Source organism: Spermophilus citellus, assembly GCF_964194105.1.
Source record: "Spermophilus citellus genome assembly, chromosome: X".
Taxonomy (NCBI): Eukaryota; Metazoa; Chordata; class Mammalia; order Rodentia; family Sciuridae; genus Spermophilus; species Spermophilus citellus.
In genome coordinates this window covers 148,664,331-148,691,728 of record NC_138190.1, presented here as the reverse complement: position 1 = coordinate 148,691,728, position 27,398 = coordinate 148,664,331, and the positions used below count along the sequence as shown (strand labels likewise).

Sequence of the window (27,398 nt, the reverse complement as noted above, 5' to 3'; positions counted from 1 at the left end):
AAGCCAATAATTTCCAAAAAATAAATAAGTATTATTTTTAAAAAATATTTTTTGGTTGTAGATGGACACAATACCTTTATTTTATCTATTTTTATGTGCTGCTGAAGATCGAACCCAGTGCCTCACACGTGCCAGGTGAGTGCTCTACTGCTAAGACACAACCCCAGCCCCTAAATAAGTAATTTTAAAGGACACTAGAAGAATCACTCTGCTCTCCAAATATTTTCCTTACTACTCTGTGTAGAAATTTATGGTTTATGTTTTTGTAATGAATTAAACACATCTTTTTATACTTTATAGCAACTGGTTGTTCAGGTCATATTTTAAAATATATTTTTAGTTATGGATGGACACAATACCTTTGTTTTATTTACTTATTTATTTTTATGTGGTGTTGAGGATTGAACCCAGTATCTCACACATGCCAGATGAGTGCTCTACCACTGAGCCATAACCCCAGCCCTGTTCAGATCAATTTTGATATGACAGTTAACTAAAAGACATTCTGAAACAAGGAAGAGTATATCTATCAGTATACTGAATGAACAAAATAGGAAATGGGGAAGAGTGTTGTAGGAATTACAAATATAGAAATAAATTAGGTAGTCAAGGAAGGTTTCACAGAGAATTAGAAAATGGGCAGAAAATGATAAACATATAATTCAGATTAAGGGTACATGTGGAAAGTCAGATTAGTAGCAACATGCATAGAGTCTAAGAAGAATGAGACATTCAAAATATCTTGTGTAATAGGTAATTTGAATGACAGGCAAAGTAATTTAGATTTAGTGCTCTAGGAATTAGAAATAAATATTTAAATGAAATAATAAAGTATGAAAATAAACTACATTTAATAAAGACACATTGGGCATGATATATTGGAATGGGGAGATACTTGAGTTAGGTCAGCCAATTTAAAATACTCTGGAGTAATTGAAACAGGAAATGATAAGGGCTAAGTTTGGGAACTGAAAGAAGAGATGTAAAGATGAGCTATTTTCTGTTGAATATGGCAATGGCAATGATGCCATTATGATATCTAGAACTTGGAAAGCAAAGATCAGTTTGAATGAATAAATATGTAATATTAGGGTTGGAAAGTGCTTTGGGGGCTATATTATCAAATCTCCATTATACAATTTTATTCACAGTCCTAAGGTAGCTCTTTATCCTGATTTCTCTTTTACACTAAGCTATAGAATCTTATTCAGTCTTTTTATTGGTTCTTTTTAGTTATACATGACAGTAGAATCCATTTTGACATAATTATACGAGCATGGAATATATATTATTCTAATTTGGACCCCAGTATTTTCTCTGTAATATTTTTCATTGTCTCATCATCCACACCCCTGAAATCTTATCTAGTTACACTTCTTTTATGGTATTCATCACTTTCTAATTTACACTGTAGTTAACTTATGTATATATCTTGTCTTTCCAAACAGAATTACTTAAAGATCCATATATGTGCCCCCCCAGTACTTTTACTCTGACTTTCATATCATAAAGTGTTGTTGAAATAAACCAGGAAATGCCAAATTAGTAGCAAAGCCAGGAGTATAACTCAGATCTCCTGACACTTGGTCTAGTGTTCTATTTACTGCAGCATAAACCAGGGAATGTGATGAGATCATGAGTTCTCCTTAGGAAGCATCAAATTTGAGGTGATTATGGGACATTTTCAAATGGGAGTATTTGGTAACAAGTTAGAGACATGGGACTAGAATTGGAGTGATATTACAGGAGAGAGACTTGAGGGCATGTTAACATGGAAGAGATTACTGGCATTTTTTTTTAAAATGAATGAAACCTGTGAAGTAGAGGAAAGGGAGAAAGAAAAAGACTGGTACCATGTAGAAAGTTAAAAGACAAAAGGATAAAATAGAATTAGCAAAGAAACCAGATGTTGAAAAGGGATCAGAATAGCACACTGTGACAAAAGAGTACAGAAGAGTGCAATCAAGGATAAGGTAGTCAAAATGGCTTAATACTGAAGGGAAATTAGGACAAACAGTTAAAATAGCCAATGAATTTAGTGACAGGGGACTGCTAGAGATTCACTGAAAGTAGTTTTGGTGGTAGGATGGATAGAAAGTCAAGCATTAATAAGTTGAGAGGAAATCAAAGAGCATGGCATAGTTGTAAGATTTTACTAACATAAGGAAACCAACTGAATTTTGAAATGAAAGGAAGGAATTAGTGGGAAAGAAGAGACAAAGGGGGAGGGTTAAAGTATTTGTTAGAGCCAAATTCCAGGAGAATCTACAAGGATTGACATTCTGGATCAAAGTGTGTTTTAGAATATAGGAGAGTCACAAGCTTTACCCCAGTTACAAATTTACCTGGAACTCTCTCTACTGAAAAAAAGGACTTAAGCACCTGAAGCCTGGATAAGACTCTGACAACTAAGGATTCTCCCTAAGTTTGACCCTAATGAACTCCAAGATTAAAGAAATGAGCTAATCTTAAAGAAGGCCTTAGGAGCCCAACCTAGGTTTACAACCAGTTTCATTAATTAATGGCTGTGTGATGGTTGGTTTGGCTACTTTGGCCTTTTGAGCTTCAGTTTTTTCACTTGTAAAATGAGGACACTAAATATTTTCTTTTTTGAGATGTAACTTAAGATAACATAAGTAATAAGAAATGTCAGCATTCAACAAATGCTTTTGGAGGGACTACTCTAGGCACTGTGTTGGGACAAATCAAAATGGCTCTGCACTGAAAAGTTTCATTGGCCTATGGAGAAAGCAGACACATTAAGCCAGTGGTTACAATATATCAGAACATAATGCTCACTTATTTGAAGAAAGCACAGAAAGTTTAAGAATAAAGATGAGAGAAAAAAGACACAAATCAAGTTCCATCTGGAGAAGTCAGTGAAGACTTCCTGGAGGAAGTATTTCCTGAGCTGAGTCATAGAGGATGTACTTACTCTTGTCAGAACACTTAGTACACTGCATTTAAGTGATCTGTTTACTTATCTATGTTTCCCAATAGGCTGAGAGCTCCTGGAAGGAAGAATATACCTGAAAGAGAAATCGTCTATAATGTTGAATTGATGAATAAAAGAATGAGTAAAGATATCCAACTGGTAAACATACTTCTGTTTTTGTCCTCATTATACCATAATATAATTTATGTATTCTATATTATTTCCATTACTAAATTATGAATTCCTTTATTCATTCAACAATCAGCAAATATACGGAGGTCCTACTTTGTATCAGGTTCTGGGGATACAGGAAAAATTAAGATACAATAATAAATGAATTAATCATATGTTAATATAGGTGTGTTATTGATATGTAATTGACAAAGGAATCTCTGCTTTCAAGAGACTCATAATTTAATGGGTAAGATAGCCAATAGACAAATACAGTACAGGATAACAAGTGTTTTGGAAAGGAACATAAAGAAATACAACTAATACAGTATTCATGGGGTTATAGAATGCATCCTAGAAAAGGCAATATCTAAATATAAATTTGAAGATGAGAAACATTTACAGAAAAAGGACTAGCATGTACAAAGGCCATGAGAGAAGTATGACAGCATGAACTATAAGGAAAAAAAAATCATAGAATCTCCAAAACTGAGTATAATGCCTTACAGAGTAGATACTTTATATATATTTATAAATAAAATAATGGATAAATACCATTTCAAGCAGAGATGACATCATGAACAAAGATACAAAGATGTGAAAAGACCATATTTTTATCCCATTCTGAGAGAGTCCCCTATACTCATAGCCTGAAAAGTTAAGAGTAGAAACTTTTTCTAGAAGGCACCACACTGCATGTTTTACTCATATTCCTATAATACAAGGAGCTTATTTTAAAAAAAAATTAGATCTTAGTCCAATATTGTGTCTAGAATAATCATTATCGGTAACTTCATCCATGAACCTAATGGAATTCTCTGTTTCCAACCATTTTCTCTTGTTTTGTCTGCATAAACCACATACTTCTGCACAAATTCTGAAAGACTTTCCTCATTCTCTTTCTTCTAAGACCTAGCTCAATTTTTTTTTTTTTTTAGTTCTAGGTGGACACAACATCTTTGTTTGTATGTGGTGCTGAGAATTGAACCCAGTGCCTCACGCATGCTAGGCGAGCGTGCTACCACTTGAGCCACATCCCCATCCCCTAAAATTTTTTGAGGCTACTTCTATCCACACTAGATTGAAGTCAAGAAAATCTCTTTAGATGAAAAGCTGACCTGCAGTCATCCTGATTCAGCAGTGATGATGCCAGAAGTAAGCAATGCCAAGGAAATTCAAATTCTTAACCAAGAAGCCTATAGGGATGGTGATAATTATTTTGTTTTCCACTGAAGCTGGCAAACAATATAGGAACAAAATCACCAACAATAGAGGGGTTTGAGGGAGGGGAAATATGTTCCTGTGGAAAGAAAGCTGGATTAAGAGTAAGAAAATATAAATTGTAGTCTCCTAATCTGCTGCATGGCTTTGGCAGGTCAAATTTTATTTCTAGGCCCTATTTTCCTCACCTGTGACATAGTAAGTTTCAATGTAATTCAATAAATGAAATATATAGCAAACAGAAAAATAATGTGAGACAATAGGTTTGATGTGAGAGATATAGAGATGAATATGCTGTGTTGTCGGCCATCAATACATACTGTTTGGATAAATAAATGAATGGTCTTATTCTTATTACTCACAGTATAGTAGAATAAGTGGAAATGTAAACATAAACTTCAGGAGAGTCTGTCAGTAAATGAGATGAGGGATGATGATGGTCTGAATTATGGTAGAGACAGTATAGATGAAGAAAAGTAGATGATAGAAGGTAGAAAAAATAAGACAGTGACTTATGTGGGTGTTTAGTGTGCCATTTACAAAGATATGGAAGAAAAAAATTAAGTAAGCTTTGGTGATGTTGGGTTGGAGGTACTCATGTAATATGTGAATGATAATATACAATATACTGTATATGAATTTTCAGTTTAGAAAAAGATCTGAATTAGTAATCAGAATGGTAACATCAAAAATGTACAGATTCTTAATTCTTAAACTTATTGTGTGAATAGATGACCATAGCCAGAGATAATGTGTAGAATATTAGAACGATAGAAGGGCAAAGAAAAAAAAATATTAGAGAGTACCAATACTGAAGGGGTTGGCAAGAGTAAAGTCATAAAATAAAATGAGAACAGTCTGAGGTTGAGGCTTAGTGGTAGAGCACTCACCTAGCATGTGTGAGGCACTGGGTTAGATTCTCAGCACCACATATAAATAAATAAATAAATAAATAAATAAAATAAAGGTATTGTGTCCATCTACATCTATTTTTTAAATAAATGAGATGAAATTAAAAGTATTTCTCTGGCTGCTCTGTGGTATATATATTTAGTAGGGGAGCTTAGGTTGGAAGTAGTAAAACAAAAATTAGGAAGCCATTTCAACAATCCACAACAGAAAGTAGTTAATGTGGAAATGAAGAGAAGATAGAATTGGAAGTTATAATTCTGGAATTCTGGTAATATTTCATCATATCAAAATAACTATTCTTTTTCCTTTTCAGTGAAAGGCATCATCTATATTTTCCCAACATAGTGAATGTGTGTTCATCTTAATGTATCATAATTCTCTAAGTCACTTAAAACTTGGGAATGGAACAAGGAGACAAAGTGGGGCAAATTTCTGCAAATATTGGGAGATCTAAAGTAGCTGATGTCTGTGTTGTACTCTCCTATACAACGAAGGACAGGCTGCTGCAGGTGACAACAGCACTGAGGACTGCATTTGGTTCTGGGAGCAGTTTATTTTCAGAACTGACATCCTACCCATTTCTAAATATAGACAGTTTTTTCCTTTCAAACAAGGTTTTTTTTTCTGTTAAACTTCAATTAAGATGTTAACTGTGTATTACAAGGTCTCTCCCACCCCTCCTACCTTCATGAACTTTATTCTTGTTATACTCTCTCCCCAGCCACCTACTCTTCTTTTCCTTGTCTCCTTTGTTTCCTAACTTTTCATTTTTAGAGATTTTTTAAAGATAGACACAATATCTTTATTTATTTTTATGTGGTGCTGAGGATCGAACCTAGTACCTCATATGTGCGAGGCAAGCACTCTACCACTGAGGTATAACCCCAGCCCTCTAATTTTCATTTTATTTCCTATTTCTCTGCTTTCTTAGTATTTCTCTATCACCCTCTATAACTTTCCTTTTGATGCCCCTAACTTAAAAATATCCCTTAGGAACATCCTTTCCATCAGGTCAAGAGAAAATAGATGTCCAAAGACTATGTATAGAAAGAATTCTGTTAAGATGGCAATTCTCCCAAAAGTGATCTATAATTCAACACAATTTCTATCAAAATTCTAGCTGAATTATTTTTTCATAAAAGTTAATGAGCACATCCTAAAGTTCAAATGGAAAGGCAATAGTCACAGAACAGCCAAACCAATCTTGAAAAGGAAGAGCAAAACAGGAGTATTCAATCTTTCTGATTTCAAAACTTACTACAAGCTATAGTAATCAAAATAGCATGGGACTGACATAAGGATATACATGTAAAACAATGAAATAGAATTGAGAGTCTAGAAACACAACCTTGCATTTATAGTCAATTGATTTTTTACAAGGTGTCAGCCCAAGTTAATAGGAAAATAGTAGTCTTTACAACAAATGATGCTACAAGTAACTGAATAGACACATGAAAAAGAATGAAGTTTGACCTTTACTTCAAAAATATATAATGTTTAATTCAAATCAGATCATACACCTAAAGTTAAGAACTAACACTTCAAAATTGTTAGAAGAAGGCATAGTAGTAAGTCTTTGTGACCCCGGAGTATACAAAACCTTCTTAAGATACAGCAAGAGCACAAATGAAAAAAGAACAAGTAGAAACATTTCACCTCTCCAAAATTCAGACCTTTTTTGCTGCCAAAAATATCATCAAGAAAGTGAAAATATAACACACAGAATGGGATAAAATGTTTGCAAATCATATATCTGAATGCAGTTTGGATATACAATAAAGAACTGTTTCACTTCAACAACAAAAATGAACTGAATTGAAAAATGGGCAAAGCTTTGAATAGAAATAGAAATGTCTCTAAGACATACAAATAACCAATATGTAAATGAAAAGATGTTCACCATCATCAGTCATTAGGAAAATTCCAAGAAAAAACATACTTAGATACAACTTCACACCCCCCAAAATGTCAAAACAACAGACAGTAACAAGTATTAGCGAGGGTATAGAAAACTTAGAAGACTCAAACATTGCTGGTAAGATTGTAAAATGGTGCATCCACTCTGGAAACAGTTTGGAAGTTCCTCAAAATATTAAACATGAAGTTATCATATGGTCTAGCAATTCTATTCCTAAATATATATTCAAAGGAATTGAAAACAAAGGGTCTACATAAAAATATGTGCATGAATGTTCGATTAGCAGGATTGTTAAGAAAAGTCAAAAGATAGGAATAACCACCTGATACATGAATTAACAAAATGTTGTCTATCCATACAATGGAATATTTTTTGGCCATAACAGGGTGGAGTGGGATGAAGAAAGGGAGTATGGGAATGGGAAAGACAATAGAATACATTGGACATCACTTTCCTATGCTCATATATGAATACACGACCAGTGAAACTCCATATCATGTACAACCAAAAGAATGGGAAGTTATACTCTATGTATGTATGATATGTCAAAATACATTCTACTGTCATGTGTAACTAAAAATAACAGATAATATTTTTAAAAAAAAGAATGGAGCAGTGATACATGCTATGACATGACTGAACCTTGAGAACATCACAATAAGTGAAAGAAGCCTAGACACAAATGGCCATGTATTTTACAATTCCATTCATATGAAATTTCCAGAATAGGCAAATCCATAAAGACAGAAAGTATGTTAGTAGTTTCAGGGGGCTAATGGGGAGGAAAGTTGGGAGTGACTGCTAAGAAATAAAACGTTTGTTATTAAGTTGATGAAAATGTTATGGTGTTGATGATGATGATTCTACAACTATGTAAATGTACCAGAAACTACTCGATTGTATACATTGAATGGATAAGTATTATTGGATGTGAATTACATTTCAATAAAGCTGTTTTTTAAAAGAATACATTTCTGAGGGTCTTCAGTCCTCATCCAAATAGACTCCTGACACGTATGACTCTTTGTCAGAAGTGCCAGTCTCTGACGGATGAACATCTAGATTATTTTTAGACTTTTAGTATTCCAAACAGTGCAGCAATAAATACATTTGACATATTTTTGGTAATATATTTATAGGATAAATTTATAAAGTAAAAATGCTAGACATGTATTTTGTTTTGATTGGTGTCATCGAATTGCTCTTCAAACAGCCTGTACCAATTTACACTACCACCAGGAGTTTATGAGAATCCTCATTTTCTTTACATTCTTGACAACTAAATATATTATCAAATTTCTTGACCTTGTTCCATTTTAGAAGTAAAAAAATGATATCTTGGGTCTTAAAAATGAGTGAAACTTAATACTTTTTTGTGATGTCCAATGCATTGTACTACTTTTATAAATATTGTCTATGTCTCATTTTGAAAACTATATTTTTATGTTTTCTATCCAATTTTATATTGAGCTACTTTACATTTTAGGCCTAAAAGAACATAATAGATGCACTTAAACATAAACATTAACATATAAATATTAAAACAATTAGATCTCTGACATTAATTTTTTCAGTTTTTGATTGGCCTTTTAATTTATAATACATGTGCTATGAAATATTTTAAATTGTTATGTAGTCAAACATCAATTTTTAAATTTTTAATTGATTCATAATAATGGCATGTTTATGTACATATTTTGATACATGTATACAATCTTTCCCATTATAGGATCATGGACTCTACATTTTGTGCATATATCTCCCCATATTTTCTTCTAATACTTTGCACATTTTGATGATTTTCTACTTTTCAATAAATCTTTTATCCATTTAAGCTTATTCTGGTGTACTTCAGAGTTTATTCTTACCAGGATCTATCTAGGCACGTATCATTCTCATTGTTCCTTCTTGAGACTTGGTAGCTGCTTCAATCAGAAGACTTAAGTCATTCTTGAGTTTAAAGAAATTTTAGTCCATTATGTCATTGATTCTATCTTCCCCACTCTTTCCTTCCCTTCCTTTCATTTCTCTTCCTTTTTCTTACTTTCTTATCCCTTCCCCTCTTTTCCAATGATCATTAAAAATAAGCATTTGGATTCTTGTAGAGATTCATATCACTCTTACTTTTTTTCATAATTTTCCTTTGGCTTTTATGTTGCATCCTGAGAGAAACTTTGTTCAGTCTTCAACTAAGTAACTGTTTTTAATTGTGTACATGCTGCTAGTTACCCTTTTGTAAAGTGTAAATTTTTGACATTTATGTTTTAAGTTCTAAAACAGATATTTTTTATCTTTGTGACAGACTGACTATATGGGAAGCTCATATAACAATTTTTGCCTTTTAAATGTAGATGTCAAAACTCAAACTTCTAGATTCTACATTGTCAGAATATGACTTAGAGTCTACCAATCAAATGTCCTAACATGAGACTTTGATTCAGAATTGAAGATATAAATCAAAACTGTATGGTTTCTTTCTCTTTTTTTCTTTCTTTCTTTTTTTTTTTTTTTTTTTTTGGAATAGGTAGTAGCCAAGGATCTTGGCTCTGGGAGATGGCAGAGATTTCAAGGTCAGTTTCTTAATAAAGTAGTGACACCAGTGCTGGCAGCAGGAACTGTTGCAGTAAAGTAAATTTCTTGGCATCTAATGCAAGAGCAACAGTTTTTCTTATCAGGGCAATAGCACTGGTTCTGGGCATTATTTCTGGAATATGAGCCTTGAGATTGGTTTTCAGCCTCCCTTCAATAAATAATGCACTAAGAGCATAATCTCAATTTGGTATCACCTTCTCAAATAATCTCTTCCTATCTTTTGTGATCACTCATTCTAATGTCCCAGTTACTGTATTTTCTTTACCTTTCTGGGACCTCCAATTCATTCGTGACCCTCTACAACTTTTTATTGGCATTCACTTACCTCATATTCTCATTACCCTTCTTACCAGAATTCAGATTTCATATTTCATAATTACAGTCACCCCCAGACATGTACCATTAATTTGTTTTCTCCCTTTCAATTCATCATATTCATATGAAAGAAACCCTAAACCTGTCTAAATTCAATTCTCATTCTATTTTGTTTCCTTGTTAACTAGTTTGGTCTCCATTTAATTTAAGTCTCTTCAAATTCATGACTATTAACCTCAAGTGAGCTTTTAATGCTGCTTGGCAATGCTATGACATTTTCACAATCCACTCTCTTGATGACTATTTTATGCCAGCTACTCTCCTTAAGCCTCCAATATACACTACTCCATTCTCACTCTGATGACCTAGTTTTATAAGCTACCCCTGTTAACATTACCAATGACTTCTATATTGTTAAATTCAAAGTTTAATTATCCATCCTCATCTTAATTGACCTGTCAGTATCATTTACAAAGTTGATCACTCTCTAAAACACTACTTGGCTTCCAGGCTGACTTTTCTCCTTTATCTCTCTTATTATTTGTTCTCATTGTCCTATGGTGATATTTTAGCTTCCAACTTTGAAATACTGAAGCTCAATACTTGGACTTCTGTATCTATACTCATTTCTTGCTGATATCATCCAGTTTCATGACTTTAAATTTCTTCTCTTTAATAGAGGACTCTCAATATCTATGGACTAGATTCTTCCTTTGAACTTCAGAGTAATATACTTCATAGCCTACTCAATATCTCCACTGGGATGTTTAAAAGACATCTAGTTAACATGTCCAAAATATCAACTCTCCATTCTTAAACACAAATCAACCAACTTTCTTACAATGTTTTCATGATAATAAATAGTACCTTAGTTATTCCAGTTCCTCAGGCAAACATCTTGGACTCATTCTTGTCTTTTCTCTTTTATGCCCCCAATGCAGTAATAAGCAAATCCTATTCATATTTTCTTTAAAATATACCCAGATCCAGATCATATTATCCCTATCCCCCCTGCTAATGCCCTACTGCAAGCCAAAATCACCTCTGTATGTTCGTCTCCAGTATGAGAATTCTTCCTTTAAAAATCTTCATCTGGGGGTGAATATCAGTGACAGAGGGGAGATTCATATAACTATTCCTCATTACTTTAATTCAATATACCAGTTGTCATTCTATTCCCCATTCTTTTCCCACCTTACTACTCCTGACCTTAGCATTATTCCAGTTTTACTGGCAAAATTAATATTTCGGAAGTTCTATTTGCCTATGTAGAAGTACCACTTCATAAATTCTATTCATGGCAATAACAAAACTATAAAATGATATTTGATACAATCTATCTATGGGCAAACAGATTTCCCCATATTCATTTTATTAGGCAAGATTTCACCATTAAAATCACTTTAAATAAAATTTATAAATGGTAATTGATTTCATTGATACTATCCTCATACCAGGTGTTTACTCTCTCATTATACATGACCACCAATTTATATTTAAGATACACAAACATCTAGTGCTTACCAGTAGCAAGAATAACTTTTATCATATCACTTGAACATTATACAAAGGGTTAGGATGCCAAGAATAATTCTCATCCCTTCTCACTTTCTGGAGCAGTGCTATGCATCATGTATTTTACAGGTTAGTCACAAAACTATTACCAGTACATTATGACATAAATATGATAAGTATATAATTATAAAAGTATACTGATCAACTATACAAATGGTAAGAATTTAGACATTTTTAATGCATTTGACATTGTTGCTACATCCATGTGCATCATTTCTTTCCTATTTTATAAAAATGCATGGCAAATTTGAACTTTAGAAAAAAGTGCGGGGAGGTCCTTCACCACAGAGAGTTGAGAAGCAGTGCTCTAGATTGTCTCAATAATGAGGGGCAAAGTGGTATAGTTTCCCTTCTTGTATTACCTTTGTCTTCCTCAGGGTTGGCCTTTAAGCCAAGGGACCTGGCTGCCTTCCAGGCAGTCATTTCCGTATAGTTTAATAGCTATAGCCAGTGAACAGAAAGTGCATTTCCTGCCACCATACTGTAAAATTATTATTAATGTAATAGGAGAATGCACTTTTGGTTTTGGCACTGATGTTTGGGATACTGCATAAGGGCTGGTAGCTTAAAAGAGTGGGCAATATTTTGGAATATGGATTAATGGAGATAGAACCACAACGAGTACTTCCTGTTAAACTATGCTATATTTGATCCACTTAGAGATAATTTGATAGGACAATATTTTAAATGAAAATAGGAAAATCTCTTCTTAAAAGGGCCCATGAAACTTTGCTCAAGGAAAGTTTTAGGAAGGTGGATTTTAGCTCATTTTAAGAATTTTTTTCTAACTACTAATGCATTAATTAGTCTATATCTGGTAAGGATTCAAACAAAGATGGATTTACAAACTATCATTCATTCTTTAATAATGAAGCCTGCAATAGGTTGAAAATTACATTAAGTTCCAGGGCCCCTTCCAAAGCAAGATTCTGTAATTATGTGCTGGGATAGATTTAGGCATCTAAGGAAAGAAAATTAATTTTGAATCAGCATCCATTAAGTGTGAAGCCCTGTGATTCCTCTTTAACTTGGAGACAAATTCTGTTAAGCTTCAGAAAGGATGTAATAATGAGGTCATTTGAGGGCTGAAAGTTTTCTTAGAGATGATTTGGTCTCAGATCCACAGTTCACAATCAAGAAGAAACAATAAAAGATTCAATGAAGTAAATGGAAATACAGACAAAAATATGGAAATATATACCTGGAAACCTTGTGTGTAAAGTGAACAATCCTGATTTTCCAATCTTTTACCCTTCAATAGTTATCTTTTCACATGATTCTAGTCTAAACTAGTTGATTATGTTGGAGCTCATTTATTGGGGTCATGGTGCAACAGTCTATTACAGATCAACCAGGTTGGTCCTTCAAGAATTTGAGTGTATCCTAGTAAAGAAAGACTAATGCAAATTTACATATGATTAATGTTAGAGAATGTAAAACTCTAAATACAACCAAGATAAAGAAAGTAGTGAAAAATAATGGTCATTATTATAACTCTCTTAAGACTTAACATATACATAAATGAAATGTTTTTCTTCCCTTTACATTTATAAATTTAGGACTAACAGTTATCTAGGTTAACTCTTGATACATCAAATCTTGAGGAATAGAAAAGTTAATTGAGGGTAAGAAGATTTTCCAGTTGCTTATAAGGACTTTGTATTGTCTTTTGTTCATTAAAATTATATATATATATATATATATATATATATATATATATATATATATATATATATAAACAAAATTAGAAACCTAATTATGTTGGGAAGAATTTAATGTCAAATTGCCTACAGTAAACTGAATTAGGCAATTTATTTCTGTAAGTTATTTCTGACTAAATGTCCCAGAAACAAATCAATGTGAAATATTATTAATATTTACTTGCTCACAGGTACAAAAGAAAATAACATGAAATACATTTTTAAGAAAAGAGAAGAATTTTGTTATGAGCCAATTCATATTGCTGCAAATATCTTGGATCCAAGACTGAAAGACAGAAATGTAAATAATGATAGTACTGCTGCTGCTGCCCTAGATTGAATTACAAAACAAGCAGCACATTTAGAAATTTATGCTGGAAAAAACCTTTCAAATGTGTCTGAATACAGAACAGTTACAGTGTTTGTGCAGTCATGCAGTTTGGACTTTTGCCAAGTGTAACGCTCTTATTCCTGGTCCCACCCTCCTGATGAGGAATCTGAAGGCCAGGTTACAATTCAAGGTCTCCATGGCTGGCTCAAATTCCTACCCAGTGCTTTGGAGCTTTCATCCATATTAAGTTCACTAATGCAAATAATAATATTAATAACAAAAGTATATTTGGTGTTTACTATGTGCCAAGTAATATGCAAGATAAATTACATATTTTATCTTAAGTTTCATACTAAATCTATGAGGTATATTTATTATTTTTATGTTCAAGTGGGGAAATTGATGCTCAATAGGGTTAAAGAAATTATTGAAGGTCAAATTATTTTATATGCTCAATTAAAAGTCTTGCAAAACAGTAGTATTTCCTGATGTTAAATATTATTTTTGTTTGAAATAGAAAGCTAGGTATCTTGGAACAATTAGGTCTCCCAAGCCTGGACATATAACTTCTGTCCTCAGAGGTAATTCCCATCCATAGAAGTTTTTGTTTGTTATTCCTGCTGTTTGCTTTCAGCCATACCTCTAAAATGTTGTCAGTCAGTACCTCTCAGTAGTTGCTCTTCATGATGGTTCTTATACCAGCCTCAGCTTTATGTCAAAAATTAGCAAATGGGAGTTGGTCTGGGATGAGATGAGTTTCTCAAGCTTTCAAAAAGATGGATTTCTTTAGTGCTATTCCTCAGACCACAGTCACATAGAATCTCTCTTTTGCATAAGGAACACTTGAATGGTGGAAAAATGAGACTAGGAACTGAAAGGTGATTCTATGTTCCTTAGACATAAGTTCAGACATTATTTGAAGTTAGGAAAATAGCTTTGTACTGAGTAGTTTAACACCCTATTCTTCCTTGATTCCTTGCATTTCTAAAATACAACTTAAATCTGACACACGTCAGAAAGAACCCCTGAGGCCCAATCAAATGAAATGAGGGAACATGAAAATCTAGCTATCACCTGGAAAGACTACTACAAAACAGTCCACAAGTAGAGCAGCTGCTAGCCAAGTGAAAACACTCCATTGCTAAGAGTGGTGTAGCAGGTTTCTGTGTCCTTCCAGCAGTGCCCTGCCTGCCTGCATGATGTGAGCAGTGACTGCATGAGGCTGTGACTTGCTCTCTCCCTCTCTCTCCCTCTATCTCCCTCTCTCTCTCCCCCTCTCCTCTCTCTCCCTCTCCTCTCTCTCCCTCTCTCTCCCCCTCTCCTCTCTCTCCCTCTCTATCTCCCCCTCTCCTCTCTCTCCCTCTCTCTCTCCCCCTCTCCTCTCTCTCCCTCTCTCTCTCCCTCTCTCTCTCCCTCTCTCTCCCCCTCTCCTCTCTCTCTCCCTCTCTCTCTCCCCCTCTCCTCTCTCTCCCTCTCCTCTCTCTCCCTCTCTCTCTCTCCCTCTCTCCCTCTCTCTCTCTCCCCCTCTCTCTCCCCCTCTCTCCCTCTCTCTCATTCCCTCTCTCTCCTCCTCTCTCTCCCCCTCTCTCTCCCCCTCTCTCCCCCCCTCTCTCTCCCTCTGTCTCCCCCTCTCTCTCCCCCTCTCTCTCCCCCTCTGACTTTAGTGCCCCAGGTCTGCACTCACGTTGTACTTTTTTCCTACCATTTTGTTCTGATTTCCTCTGTGGGATTAGTGTTTTTATCTGTACTGCAGGACACTGAGAGAAACATTTTAAACCACATTTGCCAGGAAAAGTCCCTTCCTGCTTGGAATGTGAAGTGAAACACAACACAGTTTGCAGAGATAGAGCAGGCAGGATGATTACAGAGAAATGTCCTTCTAGCAGCCCCAGGGAGCTGGAGCCCTTTGGTTGCTGTTTCACCACTTCTTTCCCCTTACCTTGGCCCACAAAGTCCCTTGTTTGCACAGAGACTATCTCTGCAGATCTTCTGGATAACATCTAATCTGGTTGTCCTCACAAGAGCACGTACTGGGATGAGAAGTCACCTGTTTATATGGTTCTTGTTTTCCAAGACTCTTGCTTATTCTCTGCATTTGCCTGGGGTCTCTACCCTAAGATTACTATGGAACCCCCACACACCAAAACCACCCCACAGCATTTCAGAGTTGCTATGAATTATACTTTTCAATATTCACACTTTCATTTTCCCAAACATCTGCTGGCTCATAGGTGGGCTTACCTCCAAAGTCCCAGTGTGGCAAGGTGTCTTGAGTCTGGATTAGCTTCCCTCTTCCTCTGCAACCTCTCCTGCCCAAGTTTCCCAGATACACTAAATTGCACACTTTGCCCTGTTGTATGCTTCCTTTGGGCATCCTGGCTTCCAAGAATAGAAGAGGACAAAACTGGGCTGTGCAAATATACTTTTCCTTAATATAAAGATATAAAATATATAATGTAAATGGAATCATAAGAAACTTGCTCTTTTGTATCTGGCTTATTTCACTCAGCATGTTTTCAAAGTTCATCTATGTTGTATATGTAACTCAATTTCATTTCTTTTACAGCTGAATATTTCATTATATGGATAGACTGCATCTTTCTACAAACTTTTGTTTGAAAAGTTGTTTTCACTTATGTTGTGTATGTATTTAGGAATGTAATTCCTAGGTCATACAGTAATTCTGTGTTTAAGTTTTTGAGGAATTGTCAAATTGTTTTCTGTAGAAGCTAAACCATTTTGTATTCCCACCAACAATTTTTGTGAGTTCCAATTTTCAGACTTCACCAATGCTTATTATTTTCCACTTCTAAAAGAAATCTGTCAATCTGAATGTAGAATTCTGATTACCAGAAACTAGGAAGGGTGGAAGAAGGAGAGATAAAGGAAGGTTGGGCAACAGATACTAAAACCCAGTTAGATAAAAAAAAATAAGTTTTGGTGTTCCACAACACGGAGGAATAACTATAGTTCATAATAACCTATTATGCATTTTATGAAGAAGAAAAGATGAGCTCAAAAACTCCAAACATAAAGAAATGATAAGGAGGGGTTGGGACATAGTTCAGCAGTAGAATGCTTGCCTAGCATATGTAAGGCCCTGGGTTTGGTTTTCTGCACCAAAATAAATAAATAAATAATTTGAAAAAAGAACTTACAAGGAGAGGAAAATGCCTCTTTTCCTAATTTTATTACTCCACTGTATGCATGTATGGAATTATCATGTGGAGCCTCATTGATATGTACAATATACATTAACAAAATTAAAAATTATTATAGCCATCCTAATGAGCATGAGGTGATATCTTATTGTGGTTTTAATTTGCATTTTCCACAGAGAAAAGATAGGTATATTTTTGTTTTCCCTTAACATCAGATCTATCAGGAATAAATTCAATTTTTATTTTTTAAATAGGGGAACTCTGAGAGCTAAAAAACTGAAAATTAAAAAAAAATTACCCAAGGTCACACAAATAGTGAAGTCACGTCAACTATGTAGTTTGACCTCAGAGTCTGCACTCTTAACCACAGTGCTGCATGACACTCTGAAACCAAACAAAAATCCCTGAGATCAGGTACCATATCTATTTCGTTTGCTTCACCTTTCTCACAAATGTGGTGTTTTGGACTTTGAACATAGAAGAAAATCCAGAAATATGTTAAGCAATCATGAGGAATCTAAATCCTTGCTGAAGGGCTCAGAATTATTGAAACAGATATTGTATGATGCCATTGTTCAATGGTAACTACAAGTGGTTTTACTAATACTTTCTGTAGCTGTTATGATCTGAGAACCTCTTATCTGTTTTCTGTCTAGAAGCTCTGTTTGTTTTTGTCTTTTCTCCCCTTAGGATCTACATTTTTCTGTGTACTGTGCACATAGGAAAGGAATTTTAAAGCTTCTCTTGTGGGAAGATATTCTACTTGCTTAAAGTTCAAACTTAAAGTAAATCTTCCCTTTTGCACAAACATGTTCAATTGGAAAAAGAATTAAAATAAAAGTATTCCTAAACTCAATTCCTTGCATATCCACCAAAGATAATTCTGTCCTTGCACACTCTGTTCCTGGACTTTGTTCCAAAGATCAGGACAATGGTTAAGAGGGAGAAATTAAACAAGCTAGGATTTATTTGATTAATTTACATTGGAAAGGACAGAGAATTATAAAAAGAAAGAAAATTTAACATCCTACATATCAGTGTCTTAGTTAACTTTGAGAGAGACAATGGAGTATCTATTGGGCCACAATGAGTGGGACTTTAGCAAAGAAAATGAATAAAAATCATTTTTGATTGATAGCTTTATGTGTGTTATGAATGGTATAATAACAGGCAAAAATAAAATGTGAATTTGTTGTATATTTCTTTTTTGATTTAAAAAAATGTTTATTTGGGCATGACACCATGTGTGAACTGACTATCGGCTACATTTGGAAGATACTAATTTTAACAAAGGTGTGGGGAAATGGTGGGAGTACACATTGGTACAGTTACTTTGGGGTAGAATCTTCCAGTTCCAATAAAATTGAAAATGTTAATAACTATGACACATCACTTCCATTTCTTCCATAGAGAAAAACATGTGTCACATACATGCAATATTATTCTGTACAATGTTGAAAACAGTCTGAATGTCCAATAATACAGAAATAATTAAATAAAATTGTATATCCAATAGAATGCCATACAACAGTCACAATAAAATGAATAGATGTATGTGTCAATATGCATATATCTTAAAACTATAACACTGAGTGAAAAAAGCAAGTTACTGAATAACATACTATATAATACTGATGTAGAAAGAACACGAAAATAAAACAATGTATTCACATATATTTTATGAGAATATATGTGCATAAAACATACAAAAATTATGGAATGATACACAGAAAGTTCATTGTAGTAGTGACTTCTTGATGAATGAAATCAAGGATTTTAGAATTATGTGTAATGTCAGGCTGAGGTTGTGGCTCAGTCAGTGGTAGAGTACTTGCCTCAAATGTGTGTGAGGCACTGGTTCAAATCTCAGCACCACATATAAATAAATAAAATAAAGGTCCTTCAACAACTAAAAATATACATATATATAAAAGAATTATCTGTAGTGTCTTAATTCCTTCTTTTGAAACTTTTTGTGAACTAGGAAGTTTCAAAAGTAATCCATAAAATTCTTGTGAACACTTCACTCAGCTTCCTCCAATTGGGACAGCATATATAGCTGTAGTACAGTATCAATACCAGGAAGTTGATATTGGTATATTATGGTTATTATTGTTGAGTAGACTTTATTCAGTTTTTACCATTTTAAATCTGTAGTCATGTGTGCATGTGTGTTTCAATGGAGTTTTATCCATGTATGGCTTCATGTAATCTCCACCACAATCAAGATACATACAGAGTTCTTCTGTAACCATGTAGGAACTCCTTTGTACTACTTTTTAAAATTTTCATTCATTTCCTATCACCTATAATCCCATACATATCCCCTACCAACTGCTAATCTATTTCCATTTCTAAAATTTTGCCATTTGGGGAATGATATATAAATTGAATTATACAGCATGTAAAATCTTAGGATTGGCTTTTTTCATTAAATATAACACTCTTGAGAAAGTCTTCCAGATTTGTGCTTATATCAATAGTCCATTCCTTTTAATTGCTGACTAGTATTCCATTTTATTTATCTAACATAGTATGCTCAACAATTCACCTGTTGAACAACATTTGAGCTTTTTCCGGGGTTTTGCTATTGTTACGAATAAAGCCAGTGCTAGCATTCATGTACAAAGATTTTTTCATGAACATAAATCTATTTTTCTGGGATAAATATCTAGGAGTGTAAGTGCAAGATTTTATAGTAATTACATGTTTTGCTTTATTTTAAAAATTCAGGACTATTTTTCAGAGTGGCTTTATCATTTGATATTCCCACCAGCAATGTATAAAATATCTAATTACTTTGTACTATCCTTATTAGCATTTTATGTAATAATTTGTAACTACTCTAATGGGTCTGTAATGATATCTTGTGATTTTAATTTATATTGCTCTAATAGTTAATGTTGAATCTATTTTCATGTGCTTATTTGCCAACAATATATTATTCATCTTCTTTAATGAAATATTTGTTCATGTTATTGGACTATGTTCTAGTTAGATTATTTTATTATTTTACTGTTGAGTTTTGAGAACACGTTATATATATTTTAGATATAAGTCCTTTGTTATATATGAGGTTTGCAAGTAAATTTTTCAAAATCATCTTAAGATCCTTTTCACAGTGTTTTAATTTTGATGAAGTCCACCATTTATATGTGTATCTTCAGGGATTGAACCCATGGGCATTCAATCAGTAAGCCATGTGTGAGGCACTGGATTTGATTCTCAGCACCGCATATAAATAAATAAACTAAAGGTCCATTGACGAATAAAACAAACAAACAAACAAACAAAAAGCTGGAAAACTGAAAATCAACAACTCTTTTTAGATTTATCAGATAGCTGGGGTCACAGAACATACCACTACCATGAAAACTGGAGAGTACAACAGGTAGATGCAGAAAATCAAAGCTTACTGGGAGCAGAAACCACACTGAAGCCTGCATGGGATAGAAACACTTAAAGGGAGTGTAGTCTAGTTTGGGATATTCAAAATTCCCCACACTAGCACAGATTTTACATCCAAGATCCCCACCAGGTTCTTAGGTGAAGAGTAGAGACAAATTTCCTCATTCTTTGGTCAGGAGAAGGGGAAAGTATCCATTTTGAAATACACCCAGTGCTCTTTTTGTTAATGAAACCCTACCCTCAAGAGAAACTCCGTTGCCAGAGCCTAACCAATGTGAATTTTACCAGAGCTTAAACCAGAGCCTTGATAGGATGGTAAGAAATACTCAACTTCAGACACCTTATTAGCCTTCTAGCTGGAAGAAAATAAATACCCATTCCATCCTGAAGCAATTATGAAGGTCACAGCCCAAAGATACAGACTCAAAGATTAAGACATAACCATAGGACTATAGAATGCTACCCCCATTTACCATCACATCAATACATTTCCTGTACAATAACTGACAACAGGTGAAATAGCTGAAAACAAATGCAAGGCTCTCACTGTGTTTAAAAAGTGATCTCTAGGAAAACTCAAAACAACAAAGGAGACCAAAACAAGGATACTAGAGGAAATTTTAAGCCATGATACCTACAGCTATAGCAAACAGTAAACACACCCTAACTCCTACACAGATAAACATAAAACCTCACATTAACGGTCTATTTACCTCAGTTCCTTTACTTAACATATCATGCCCATCTTTAAACAAAAAGTTAGAAGAACAGATAATAAGCAAAAAACAGTCTGAAAACAGGGAAAGCATCAGAACAAGACTCAGATATTGAAATAATTAGACCAGAAATTTAAAATAGTCCTGATTAATATACTAAAAGCTCTAATGGGAAAAGTGAACAGCATTCAATAATAGATAAGATAAACAAGTAGAAATTCTAATAATGACTCAAAAGTAGAACCTAAAAATCATAATACTATTACAGAGGTCAAGAATATCTTTGGAAAGTTCACCAGTAGTTGGACATGGCCCAGGAAAAAAAATCTGTTTGGAGATGAGGCAATATTAACTACCCAATCTGAAAGTCAAAAAGAAAAATGACTGAAAAATAGAACAGAATGTTCAATAAGTATGAGACAACTACAAAAGGTGTAGCATACATTTAATGGTAATCCTAGAACAGAGAAAGAGACACAAAAATATTTGAAATAATACTACTTGAGAATATTTTAAAATTAATAGACACCAAACCATAGATGCAAGGAAACTCAGTGAACATCAAGTAGGACAAATACTGAAACAAAAAAACAAAAACCCATCTAAGCATATCATATTCAAATTACAGAAAATCTGGAATCAGAAGGAAAAAACATTATCTTTAGAAGAACAATGATAATAATTAGAAAATCTTCTCATCAAACACCATGAAAGCTCAAGAAGACAGTAGAGTGAAATATAGAATTTCTCAGACAAAAATTGAGGAAATGTGTCACCTGCCTTGCAAGAAATGTATTTAGAAGAAGTTCTTCAGGGAGAAAGAAATGATATAGGTCAGAAAGATAGATCTGCATTTAAAAAAGAAAATTGTTCAAGAACACATAAGTGGGGCTGGGATTGTGGGTCAAGCAGTAGCGCGCTCGCCTGACATGCGCAGGGTGCTGGATTCCATCCTCAGCACCACATAAAAACAAAATAAAGCTGTTGTGTCTACCGAAAACTAAAAAATAAATATTAAAAAATTCTCTCTCTCTCTTTAAAAAAAGAACACATAAGTGAAGATAAAATAAAATATTTTTCTTATTTTAAAAAATATCTAGCAGATAAAACTTTATACAACATAATAATAGCGTAGTATATATATGGGTATGTATATATAATATCCTATGAAAAATTAAAAAGTATTACAACAAGTCAATAAAGTATAAAAGAATAAGGAATGCCATTGCTGTTATAACATACCTGCTCTTTTTTTGATGCTGTATAGAATTATTTGAAAGTAGACTTACATTAATTGTAAATGTATGTTACAAATTCTAGGGAAAGCACTTAAAATATTTTAAAAAGAAGTATAACCTATATACTAAGAAGGGAAAAAATGAAATCATATAAAATACACTGGTAAAGTGGAGGGGAGGGAAACACAAAAAGTCAAGATAAAATAAATAAAAACAGGAGCAAAGCAAAGAAAAAAGTTACAAGTAAAATATATATTAATAACTATATCAATAATGACTTCAAATTCAAATGTTGTAAAATACACCAACTAAAATTTATCAGAGGTGATTAAAAATTCAACTGTTTCTACAAGAAACTCAAATAAAAGTACAGAGATTTATTAAACATAAATGGACATAGAAATATATACCATGCTAACATCAGTCAGAAGAAAGCTGGAGTAATCACACATTTCAGACAAAGCAGGTTTCAGAGCAAGAAAAATTGGGGGAAGAAAAAAATTCCACTACATAATGATAGAAGAGCTAATTGTTTGAGACAAAACAATTCTTCATGTGTATGTGTCTTAAAATAGTACCAAAATACCTGGGGATAAAATTATAAAACTATAAAGAGAAATAAGCAAATCCACTATTACAGAGGGAAACATCAGTATCCTTCTTTCAGTAATTGACAGATTTAAGAGGCAGAAAATCAATAAGGATACAATTGAACTGAGCAGCAGCATTAATTAACTGATTCTCATTAACATTTATAGAATACTTCATCCAACAACAGCAGAATATTCTTTCTTTTCAAGTTACCATTAACTAACATATATCATATTAGAGGCCATAAAATATACCTTAATAAATTAAAAAGAATAAAAATCATACAAAGTATTATCTTAGATCACTGTGCAATTAAACTACCAATCAATAATAAGATATTAGATAGAAAAAATCACAAAATATATAGATATCAAATCCATTTATAAATAACACAAGTGAAATATGAAATCTGAGAAGAAATAAAAATATTTTGGAACTAAATTACATGAAAATACAACTTTTCATATTTGCAGAATGCAGCAAAAGCAGTGCTTAGGGAGGAATTTTTAGCATTTAATGGATAAATTAGGAAGAAAAAATATAATATCAGCAATATAAACTTCTACCTTAAGAAAGTAGTGAAAGAAGAGAATATTAAATACAAATTAAGTAGAAGAAATTAAATAATATAAATTAGGGGATAAATCAATTAAGCTGAAGATAGTAAATTAATAGAGAAAATCTATTAAATCATAATGTGGCTCTTTGAAAAGAACAATAAAATCAACAAACTTCTAGAAAGGCTAGAAAAGACAGAGAAAGGACGATGAGAGAGAGACATAAAAAGAGAGAGAGAGAGAGCGAGAGAGAGAGAGAGAAAGAGAGAAGGGAAGGGAAAAGGAAAGAAACTCTTGCTAATATGAGAAATGAAAAATAAGTCATCACAACTGATTCTGTAGATATTAAAATCTGATAACTTAGATGAAATGGACCAATTCCTCTTGAAAGACATAGTCTACCAAAACTCACACAATAGGTCATCTAAGTAAGTCTATTTTTTAATTCAATATACTGGTGCAACCACTATGGAAATTCCTTGGAAAACTTGGAATGGAACCACCATTTGACCCAGCTATCCCTCTCCTCAGTGTATACTCAAAGGACTTAAAAACAGCATACTACAGGGAACAGCCACATCAATGTTTATAGCAGCACAATTCACAATAGCTAAATTGTGGAACCAACCCAGATGTCCTTCAGTAGATGAATGGATAAAGAAACTGTGGTGTATATACACAATGGAATATTACTCAGCAATAAAAGAGAATAAAATCATGGCATTTGCAGGCAAATGGTGGAGTTGGAGAATAATATGCTAAGTGAAGTAAGCCAATCCCAAAAAACCAAATGCCAAATATTTTCTCTGATATGGGGATGCTGATCCATAATGGGGTGGATGGAGTAGGAGAGGAATGGAGGAACTTTAAATAGGGCAAAGCGGGGGAGGGAAAGGAGGGGGCATGGGAGTAGGAAAAATGGTGGAATGAGATGGACATCATTACCCTAAGTACATGTATGAAGACACAAATAGTGTGACTCTACTTTGTGTACACCCAGAGACATGAAAAATTGTGCTCTATATGTGTACTATGAATTGAAATGCATTCTGCTGTCATATATAACAAATTAGAATAAATAGAATAAATACAAACAAATAACCTTTCAAAATAGCAACAATTGCAGATGATTTCACTGGTTGATTTTACCAACATTAAAGAGGTGATATCAATTTTCTATAATCTCTTCCAGAAAATAAAAGCAGTAAGCACACTTCCCAGCTCATTCTGTAAGACCAAAATTACTCTAGTATCAAAACTAGAGACACTTATTTATTTATTTTTTCTCTTTAGCTATACATGACAGCAGAATTCATTTTGACATAATTATACAAGCAAGAATATATCTTATTCTAGTTAGAGTCCCATTCTATGGACGTACATAGTAGTGGAGTTCACTGTGGTGTTTTCATATAGGTACATGGAAAAGTTATGTCAGATTCATTCCACTGTCTTTCCTTTTCCTATCCCCCTCCTTCCCTCCCTTCCCCATTGTCTAATCTACTGCATGTCTATTCTTCCCCTCAAACCGTACCCCCCCCTTATTGTGGGTTAGCTTCCACATATCAGAGAAAACATTATACCTTTGGTTTTTAGGGACTGGATTACTTCACTTAGCATGATAATCTCTAAATCCATCCATTTGCTGGCAAATGTCATAAAGTCATTCTTCTTTATGGCTGAGTAATATTTCATGTGTATATATACTGCATTTATCCATTTATCTGTTGAAGGGCACCTAGGTTAGTTCCATAGTCTAGCAATTGCGAATTGAGCTGCTATAAACATTGATGTGTTTGCGTCACTATAGTATGCTAATTTTGAGTCCTTTGGGAATATATGAGGAGTGGGATAGTTGGGTCAAATGGTGGTTCCATTGCAAGTTTTCTGAGGAATCTCCATACTGCTTTCCAGAGTGATTGCACCAATTTGCAGTCCCACCAGCAGTGTATGAGTGTACCTTTTCCTCACATCCTCATCAACACTTATTGTTGCTTGTATTCTTGATAACTGCCATTCTGTAGAGAGAGACACTTCTGACAAATAAAATTACAGAACATATCTCTCATGTCAATAGATGTTTAAAACTTCAACAAAATACTAGCAAATTGTATCTAACAATGTATAAAAAGAAATTATGCCACCATGACAAAGTGAAATTTATTACAGCTATGTGAAACTGGTTCATTATTTCAATTTAGGTAACTCATTACATTGACTAGCTAAAGAAAATCATGTGATCATATCAATAGATGACAGAAAAAGCATTTTACAAAGACCAGCACCAATTCATGATTAAGGTCTGTCAGAAAACCAGGGACATAAGAAAATTTCATTTACTTGATTATGAGAAACAAGATACTTTCCCCCTAAGGCTGGGAAGAAGATAAGAATGACTCCTCTCACCACTCCAATTCAAGTTCTAGCTAATGCAATAAGATAATAAATTACAATAATGAAATGAAATAAAATGCACATATTGAAAATAAATAAAATGTATTCGTTCACAGATATATGAACATGCTGCATGATTACACCTATATTACATTCCAGAAGAGGCAAACCTAGAAAGAAGTAGAACATTCTTCGATCTTAGGCTTTTAGATGCAGAAGCTATGCTGTACCTGTAGATGTTCCCAGGAGCAGAAAAATTTACACAGGGTGTGGAAGATGGTGGCGAAGGGAGTGCATCACCCCAGTGCGCCGCGTCACTGTGCGGGAGAAAGACGAGGTGAAACAGCTGAAGGCTATCTTGTTGGGAATTCCCAGTGAAATTGAGGTGCTCCAGAATCTAGTGGACGGATTTCCATCGCGCGAGGCTCGGCTGCGGGGGCTCGGATGCGGGCGATTTCTCCGCACGGAGGGTCGCGCCCCACAGCTGGAGTCTGCGGTGCGCGCTGGGAAGCGGCGAGGTGCCGGAGCGGGGGTGCAGCGATGTGGATTCTGGGGGCTCCTGCCAGTGGTGCAATGGCCGTGCTTAGTGCTGAGTTCCGGCTTTGAGACAGAGGAGAGAAGCGGTCCAGTTCGGTTCTCGACACCGGTCGGACCACGGAGGAGGACAGCAGCTGCCATCTTGGAGAGCTGATGTAATCATACCTGTTTTCTACTGATCTCAGCTCATTCAGCTACGGAACAGGTGATTTCAGGCTGGTATTTGCCTGCATCTTGCAGACAGATCGCTCAGGCTCGGGGCTGGAGAACCAGTGGAGAATACTCCTAGGGGCTCGCTCCTGGCAAGGCGTGCGCCGGGCTCTGAGCGGCCGGAATCTGGTTCCCGGGGCTGCTTAGGCCCAGGGCTGGGGAACCTGCGGAGACTGTGTGTTGAGGCCAGCTCCAAGTGGAGCGTGTGCTGAGCTCGGGGCGGCTGGGTTCTGACTCCCGGAACAGTTTTGGCCCAGGGCTGGGGAGCCCGCAGGGACTGCGTCTTTGAGCCTGCTCCCAGTGGAGCGTGCACCGAGCTCGGAGAGGTTGGAGCAGCCGGGCTCTGGCTCCTGGAGTTGCTTTGGCCTGGAGCAGGGGAACCCGCGGGGGTCGCCCCTTGGAGCCTGCTCCTAGTGGAGGGTGAGCCGGGATCGGAGAGGCCGGGTTCTGCCTCCCGAAGCTGCTTTGGCCCAGGGTTGGGGAACCTGCGGTGACTGCTTCTCGGTCCAGGTCCTGCTGGGTGCTGTGGGGGCCGGGGGGCAGAGTGGAGCTGCCGCCTGTGCCCAGAGCAGGCCAAGTGACCCGCCGGCATGGTATCACGACACCCCAACTGCAGCTGGGGCCGAAGAGAGTAGCCGCCCACGCCTAGAACAGGACCAGCGACCCGATGGCGTGGTAGCCAAGTCACCCCATTTGGAGTAGGGGCTGTGCAGAGCCGCTGTCTGAGCCTGCAAGGTAGGCAGACCTGCGTCCCACTGGCAGGACAGGCCCATTAGCCTGCCAGCGTGGTGGACACGTAGCACCGAGGCAGTCACGTCACACTGGTTGGAGTGGGGGTGGAGCAGAGCCACTGCCCGTGTCCGGAAAAGGCCCAGCGACCCGTTGGAGAGGCAGTCAGGTACCCCCATTGGGAGTG

General features: G+C 35.2%; 1 protein-coding gene and 1 long non-coding RNA gene across 4 annotated transcripts in view; one reads left to right on the top strand and one right to left on the bottom strand.

Annotated features, from left to right (window-relative positions):
* The window catches only part of SPRY3 (sprouty RTK signaling antagonist 3), a 144,682-nt gene that overhangs the window by 19,720 nt on the left and 97,564 nt on the right, over window positions 1–27,398 (bottom strand). Inside the window, exon 2 of one of the 3 annotated variants that reach the window (XM_081278422.1) lies at window positions 15,912–16,098. The exons of the other annotated variants lie outside the window; for them this stretch is intronic. The gene's annotated coding sequence lies outside the window, so the exon portion shown is untranslated. The remainder of the gene's footprint in view (window positions 1–15,911; window positions 16,099–27,398) is intronic. 3 annotated transcript variants of the gene reach the window in all.
* Window positions 61–5,660, top strand: LOC308639997. Its single transcript, XR_014020147.1, has 3 exons — window positions 61–135; window positions 3,001–3,094; window positions 5,553–5,660. It is a non-coding gene; the product is annotated as an uncharacterized lncRNA (long non-coding RNA).